Consider the following 8648-nt stretch of genomic DNA (forward strand, 5'->3'; position numbering starts at 1 on the left):
GCTGGGCTATTTGTAAGAGGGAGAAGGAACAATTCAAATGTCCATTGACCACACAACTGAATAGATTGTGGAGCAGAACACCACACAGCAGTAAAAATGATCAATCCTCTTGTTCCTTCTCCTCTCTGAGATGACCCATTCTCTCCTGTGAGAGTGTCCCCCTTTCCACTTTCCTATTCCCTCTAATAAACTCACGCCTAAAAAAAAAGAATGATACTCTTTATGTGCCATACATAAACTTAGTAACATAAGTTTGAATGAAAGAACAAGTCTTCAAAGACTGCTTTTTTTTTTCATAAAAATAAAAAATAAGTGCTGGGCATGGCGGCTCATGCCTGTAATCCCAATGACTCGGGAGACTGAGGCAGGAGAATCATGAGTTCAGAGCCAGCTTCAGAAACTCAGTGAGGTCCTGAGCAACTTGACAAAACCTTGTCTCAAAATAAAATATAAAAAGGGATGGGAATATGCCTGGTGGTTAAGTGGTTAAAGCCACTGGGTTCAATCCCTGGTATAAAAAAAAAAAAAAAAAAATTCTTGGTTGCAGACAACAGAATCTGCAAAACTCGGTTTGCACAGAAAGGGATTTTATTACATGGTATTAGGTACTGGATAAAGCTGAATTTTGAGAGATTATGTATTGTGGCTGACTAGATGTCTTAGGTGATTCTGGATGTGAGTGACTCAAGGCTTTCTCAGGTGCAGTTTCTAGGACACAGCCCGGAACAAGGAATCTTGTTCCAGTGATTTTGCAGAAGTACTCTGAGCAGAGGAGGTGTGAGAGAAGCAGGATGGGCTGGAGTGAGAAAACTAAGCAAGGCTATGGACCTGGTCTCATCCAGAGCCTACCTTCAGTCTGGTTCTACCTGTCGCAGTGGAACACACACTGTCTCCTAGATTTGGTTCCTGTTTTTGGCCAGTGGGGTAGCCCTTTGGATTCCAAGTGCATAGTCTCCTGGGGAACTGATTCCCATTTGGTTGAGGAGACATTATTATGTGGAGAAGGAACAGGAAACTTTCACGGCGACTGAGCTGGGTGCACTGATCAGAGCAGAGCATCAGCAGTGACCCAGTGCCAATTGGACCTTATTGGGAAGGGTGGGGGTGATCTGGGGCCAGATGGGGCTCAGGGGAGTGAGGGACACAGGTGGGCAGCAGAGGCTGGGAGGGGCAGAAATGGAGTGATCTGTGTATCTGTGTCTCTTGGAAAGACAAGCCTGGGTTTTGAGACCAGGGGTTCAGCCTCATGAAGCTCTGAATTCTTCCCTGTCTGGAGATGAGGACAGGTCAAACCCTTTCCTCTGCCTCTCATTTCAGGGAGTCCTAAGCACCTCATCTTTATATTTAAAATATTTAAATTTGTATTATTTTTAATTGGCAAATCATAATTGTATACAATAATAAGGTATGATATGATGTTTTGATAAAGGTATATAAATATAGAGTGATTAAATCAAAATAATTAGCATGTACAGTCCTGCACAGCTAATGATAGGGATGCATCCTGAGAAGTATGTTATTAGGTGATTTCATGTGAACGTCATAGAGTGCACTCTCACAAGCCTAGAGGATTTAGGTTGATCACTCAGCTTGGTTATTTATTATTTATTACTTTAAAAATATATTTTTGGTACTGGGGGTTGAACCCAGGGATGTTTTACCACTGAGCTACATCCCCACATTTTAAATTTTGAGACAGACTCTCATTTAATTATTGAGAGTCTTGCTAATTTGCTAAGGCTGGCCTCGAACTTGCAATCCTCTTGCCTCAGCCTCCTGAGTTGCTGGGATTATAGGCATATGCCACTGTGCCCAGTCAAATATATTTTGTTTTTTAATTGACATATAGTGATTGTGCATATTTATGGGATACAGTGTGGCATTTCAGTATACATATATGATGATCAGATCAAAGTAATCTGTCACCTCAGATCCATATCATTTCTTTGTGTTGAGAAAATACAAAATTCTCTCTAGTCAAAGGTTAGGTGGAGGCTAGAGGGAAATAAGGAATTTTAAAAAGAGGGAATCTCATGAAAATAGAAGGGAGGAGAGTGGAGCAGAGGAAGGGAATTGAGGGGAAGGGAGGAGGGACAGGAAAGGGGAGAAGGTGTGGAGTGAAATTAACTAAATTATGGTATGTTCATGTATGAATATATCACAGTGTATGTTCATGTATGAATATATCACTTTATGTATAATGTACTGATTTAAAAAACAGTAAATAAGTAGAAGGAAGACCAATAGAATAGAGGAAGGGGATATGGGAGACAGGAGGGGAGAGAAAGAAGAAGTACTCCAGATTAAAATGGAGTGAATTGTGTTACATGCATTCATGGGCATGTCAAAATGAATCCCACTATAATGTATACTAATGCACTAATAAAAACATTTTAAAAATCCTCTCTAGGCTGGGGAGATAGCTCAGTTGGCAGAGTGCTTGCCTTGCATGCACAAGACCCTGGGTTCAATCCCCAGCACCAAAGAACCAAAACAAAACAAAACAAAAAAATTCCTCTCTAGTAGTTTTTATTTTTATTTTTTGGAGCTGGTGAAGGATAAGGATAAAAAGAAGGAGAAGAAGAAATCCAGTTAGGCATGTGAGTCTGGATTCAGGGAACTGACCTGAGTTGGAGCTGTGTTTATGTGAATCATGGTGTGTAGGTGGTATCTAGAACCACCGGCTGGCTGCAAGCACTGGGTATAAACACAAGGGCATAACTGTAGACAGAAAACAGGAGACCCAAGAGGCTGGGGAGATGAACCTAAGAAGGAAAAGACTGTCATGTAGGAGGAGACCCAGGAAGCACCCTGGGAGCCTAGTGCAACAGGTGTTGGAAGGAGTAAGTGATCACTTGCCTAAGGTCTGGAAAGCTGAGGTCTGGGAATTTATTTTGGCTTTGGGTGTGGGCACTGCTTCTCCTGCATGGGACGAGCTCTTCCTAAGGTCTGCCCCTGGCTTCTTCTCTTACTCCACTCAGCCCTGGTGACTGCTCTTTGTTCCTATCTACCCTTCACTGCACACCTGTAATCCCAGGGGCTCGGGAGGCTGAGGCAGGAGGATTGAAAATTCAAGGTCAGCCTCAGCAACTTAATGAGGCCCTATCTAAAAAAAAAAAAAAAATGCCTGGGAATGTGGCTCAGTGGTTGCTTCTGAGTTCAATCCCTGGCACAAAGAGAGAGAGAGAGAGAGAGAGAGAGAGAGAGAGAGAGAGAGAGAGAGAGAGAGGGAAAAAGAAAAAAAAGAGAAAAAGAAAAAGCTCCCCATCACTTTCCAAGAGAGAGAGAGAGAGAGAGAGAGAGAGAGAGAGAGAGAGAGAGAAAGGGAAAAAGAAAAAAGAGAAAAAGAAAAGCTCCCCATCACTTTCCAATACTATTATCCTCCTCTGCTTTCAGTTGTGGGCAATGCTCATAATAATATCACAGAACACATTTGTCTACTTTCTGTCTTCTCACTCCTACGTAAGTTCCAGGGGAGGAGACAGTCTTAGCTCTCTGCCTGCAGCAATGAGTGCCCAGCATGCAGTGGCTGCCCCGCCAGGTGCTTGGGAATAAAAGACTAAATGGGCCTTTCCCTCTGCCCGCTGCAGCAGCTCAGTTCTCAGCCCATTGCTATGTCCACTCCATTCCTCTCTAACGCGCATCTCTTTCCATTCTCCTTCCCCATTTATCCGAGAACAGCCCTGTCTCTGTTGGCACTGCATCATTCCCGGGCACCGCCCTCATCCTGTGTGTGTCCACGTTCACCTGGTGGCTGTCTCTCCTCCCTCTCCCCCTCTCACTTCCCCTTTTAACTCCCCTCTCAGCCCCAGGCCCCCTACGCCCCTCTCCTGGCCCCACTTGTGGCTGGAGTCCCTCAGTGAGGCTAGCCTCATCCCTGTGTCCACGGCCAGTAGCTTCTCTGTTCCACCGGCTCCCCTGGCGTTGCCTCGTCATTGACATGCAGTCTCCCTCTCCATTTTCATTCCTCCTCAGTCCCCTTGAACACCGCCATGGTCACAATATCTACCTCATCCCCTGGGAAGGAAACACCTTTGTACTGTGTACTGTACCAAGAACTGTGTACTGGTTAGAAGCAGCCAGGGGCACGGTGCCCACAAACAGCTGTGAAAAGAAAGGTGGGCGGAACTGCTGCTCGTCACTCGTCGACTTGTGTAAATACTAGGCATATTTTATGAACTAGCACTATTTCCTAAAACAGATACAATAAATAGCTTTTCTGAAATTTTCTAAAATATGTTGTATAACTATTGTCATTGGGACTAGGGGTTCCGAGCCTGAGAGATGAAGACAGTCTCTCTGGTGAAAACAACCTGACTTCTCAGAGGGCCTTCCCCCCCCCCGCCCGCCCCCTTAATCTATAATGTCAAGAAACAGAGCAATTCAGGTGGGTGCAGTAGCAGACATCTGTAATCCCAGGAACTTGGGAGGCTGAGGCAGAAGGACGTCAAGCTCAAAGCCAGCCTCAGCAACTTAGTGAGGCCCTAAGCAACTTAGTGAGGCCCTGTCTCAAAAATAAAGAAAGAAGGAGAGAAAGGAAGGAAAGAAGGAAGGAAGGAAGGAAGGACAGACGGACTGGGGGTAGCTCAGTGGTGGAGTACCGCTGGGTTCAATTCCCAGTACCAGAACAACAAAACAAAGCAATGCAAATAGAATCTCACTTGACACCCCCCACCCAGGCCTGCTGAGCAGTCAGCCAACAGGGATTTCTGCACTGCTCACCCACTTACAATTATTCCTATCCTCCTTTGTCTTATATTGGGGAGAAATTGTCAGTCCAACTCCTGGATGAAAAGTATTTTCAGATCCTTGAGATTTTTGTCCTCTCTTTGTAAGTGTCCCCCCATCCATACCAATTTGTGGCCCTTCTGGTCAAGGCTGGGCAAGAATACGTGTGTGTACACACACATCTATTTACCCATACATATACATACACTAGTTACTGGCACACATAGAGAAACTTTTTCCCGATATGATTATGATTTCCGATATAATTTTATTCATAGTTCTGTCAGGAAGAATGACACCAACATAAAATCATAATTCTCAATTCTCAACCCAGTGTTTGATAGTTTTTCTTTGGAATTTTCCAGAATGTATTAGTAGTGCTCTTTACTTGAGGAGGACAAGATCTCTCTACTCCTGGCTAGAATAAAATCAAGATACATGTGGTTTTGTAAACATCACAATTGAATTTGCTACCGTTACTGTAGTTTATAAATTTGACTTAGAAAAATGTTCATTTGAATCAGGATTTAATAAATGTTTCTAAAATAAGAATAAATTGGCACTAAAACCAAGCAAGTGACCTTGGGCCAAGTCACTTTCTCTTCTAGACAATATTCAGAGTGCACTGCCAATTAAACAATCACGTCTGAGAATTCTATTTTGTTTAGAGGCTAAACTAACCAAGATTCTTCAGATTGGCATTTTTTCTGATTTTTAAAAATAAATTACTAAACAAAAACATTTTACAGTGCTGGGGATCAAACCTAGGACCTGATGCATCTACCACTGAGTTATAGTCCCAGCCACCCGACCCCAATTTTTTCCTTGTGGTTCAGGTATTTGGTACAACATGGTAAGAACAAATTTAATGATTTATTTATTCATTCTCATTTCAGTGGACATCTGGGTTACTTTCAGTTTTCCATGACGACAAATAATTTTTGTTCATGTGATCTTTTTCACATGTGTATGGATTTCCAAAAGGTACGAAATGGTATGAACCCAGGAGGAGAGTTGTTCTGTTGCAGGGTACGGACATCTTCAACTTTGCCAGATATTGCCAGACCTCCCCAAAGCAATTATACCCATTCAGTATCCCGTTACACAAACCTTATGTGTCTTCTCAGATTTCTTCAACATCTTCTTTCTTTCCTCCCTCCCCCCTTTCCCTCCTTCTTTCCTTTCCTGCCCCTTCCCCTTCTCCTCCTCTTCCCCCTTCCCCCTCTTCCCCTCTTCCCCTTCTTCTTTCCCTTTCTCCTTTTTTTTTTTTTTTTTTTTTGGTACTAGAGATTGAACAAGTGTAGATTGAACAAGGGTGCTGTATCACTAAGCCACACCCCCAGCCCTTTCTTATTTTTTATTTTGAGACAGGGTCTCACTAAGTTGCTGAGGCTGGACTTAAACTTGCCATCTTCCTGCCTCAGCCTCCTGCGTCACTAGGAGTACAGGGGTGCCAGATTCTCTCTGTGTACCCAAACCTCACCAGCTCACCTTCAGATTTGATGGAATTCACACCATGGACAGCTGCCAGACAGCCTGGAGGTGCAGGGGAATAATCCTCTGTGACTTAGACCTTGACTAATGGAAGCAAGAGGAGGGAGGAAGCCAGGAAGAGAAATTTCCCTCCTTTGTTTTGTCTATTCTTTTTTTTTTTTTTTTTTGGTGGTGCTGGGGATTGAACCCAGGGCCTTGTGCGAGGCAAACACTCTACCAACTGAGCTATATCCCCAGCCCTCCTTTGTCTATTCTGAAGTGTCTATTCCTTCTTGTTACCCTTCCCACAGGAAGCAACTTATTTGTAAGGTGTTTGTTCAAGTTTTTTTTTTAACCCATATTTCTATTGAATTGCCTATCTTGCTTTCACTTATCCTTAGAATTGATTTATAAGATGTTTCAGTTGACTATTGCTACATAACATGTCACTCCAAAACTTAGTGACATAAAATAATCATTACACTATGTATATTATATATATATATATATATATATAATAATCATTATACTATATTCTGTGGTTCATGAATTCAGACAGGTCACAGTAGGTGTGGCTTATATCCAGTCATGATGTGTCGGGGCATCAGCTGGAAAGACTCAAAGTCTGGGGTTGACTCAGTGGTTAAGGGATAAGGTTCTCTGGAGGTGACTGGTGGTCAATGCTGGTTACTGTCTAGAACCTCAACCAGGGCAGTAGTCTTAACACTTCCTGAAGCTTCTCCATGTGATCTGTGCTTCTGAAAGCCCAGGCCTCAAATGAATGAGAATCCTTACATGTCAGCTCAGGGCTTCAAAGTCAAGGGTACCTAAGGAAACCAGGAGAGAGCTGTGTGGTTTTGGAAGTTATGCAGCAACACGTGAATTGCATGCTGTCATTTGCAAGTGAATCTCTCAAAGGAGCAGACACAGATCATCCCTCTCAACGGTAGGAGAGTCAAGGTCACATCACACAGGAAACATGGGATGGGAGGTGTTGCTTCATCTGCCACATCCTCTTTATATTCTTTGGATACTAGTCTTCATTTTTTATTTTTATTTTTATTTTTTGGGTGCTGGGGATCGAACCTAGGGCCTTGTGCTTACAAGGCAAGCACTCTACAGACTGAGCTATCTCCCCAGCCCCACTAGTCTTTATTGATTATATATGCTGCAAATAACTTGTCCCAGTCCAAGGATTAGTTTCCTCAATGATACATTTTGTTGAATAGTTGTTTATTTTAATTTGGTGAATGATCAATCACTAAATTTGGTGTTGTAGGTCAGTTTAAGAACACTGAGACCATGAATCTACTCCTTTATAGTATCTCCTAAATCTTTATGCTTTTATCTTTCACATTGATATATTTATGATGTAATTTCTACTATGGAATTTATTGCTGCTGAACTCCAAACCCACCCTCCTTTGCTCTACTCGGTAATACTGAAGCTGGACTTGGTAAACATTTTTCCTTTGTCAATTGACACCATGTTAAGCTTTGCCAGAAGAGTTGTGGGAGGGACATTGCCTGACAAAACAGTTTGTCTTCCAGTTCTGGTGCTTTTCCGTCTTGTTCCCACAATATGCTTGCCAGCAGGTGGCTTCGCAGCTAGTTTTGCTGGCACCCCAACAAGTGGTTTTCTAGCAAGTTTCACTGGCACCCCAGCAGACAGTTTCTCTGCCATTCAAAAGGTCTGAATCTCAGTCTGAAGCTCGACCTTGGCTTGGGCATCTCTCTTCCAAGGTTGTTCTTTTCCTGGGTCTCTGCTTTAGCCATAGAGCTGAGGGATGCTCTCTGTACTCTGTATCTGCTATGCACATATTGTTTAGAGTTCTTTACTCCTCTAAATAACTAATTCTGGGGTTGGGGATATGGCTCAGTTGGTAGAGTGCTTGCCCTGCATGCATAAGGCCCTGGGTTCATTCCCAAGTACCACACACACACACACACACACACACACACACACAAAGTTAATTCCTTGTGACTAGTTAATAATTCCTTTTTTAGAGCAAATAAAAGACACAACCAAAAGAAATTTTTAAAAAGGAAAAGAAAATTTAAAAGACAGATCTACTTTTAGTGTTGTGATGCTGGAGATTGAATCCAGAGCCTCTCACATAGCAGGCAAGTGCTGTATCACTGAGCTGTATCCCCAGCCCCATTTTTCTATATGATATGATATGGGAGTTCAGCTTCATTTTTTCCAGAACCATTGCCCTAGACCATTTATTGAAGGATCATCTTTCCCCCATTGCTTTTCAGCAGCAATAGACTCTTGTTCTATACCAAGAGTCCCTATTTTGTGCTTTTGCTTCTAGGCTGTACGTCATATTTCATTTTCTATTCGTCTGAGTCTCCATGTCCTAATTATCATATTTTATAACAAGTCTTCGTGCCTGGAAAAGCATATCCTTCCACCATTTTCTTTTTCTTCCATAGTATGTTGGA

This window comes from Sciurus vulgaris, assembly GCF_902686455.1.
Source record: "Sciurus vulgaris genome assembly, chromosome: 1".
In the NCBI taxonomy this organism is placed as follows: domain Eukaryota; kingdom Metazoa; phylum Chordata; class Mammalia; order Rodentia; family Sciuridae; genus Sciurus; species Sciurus vulgaris.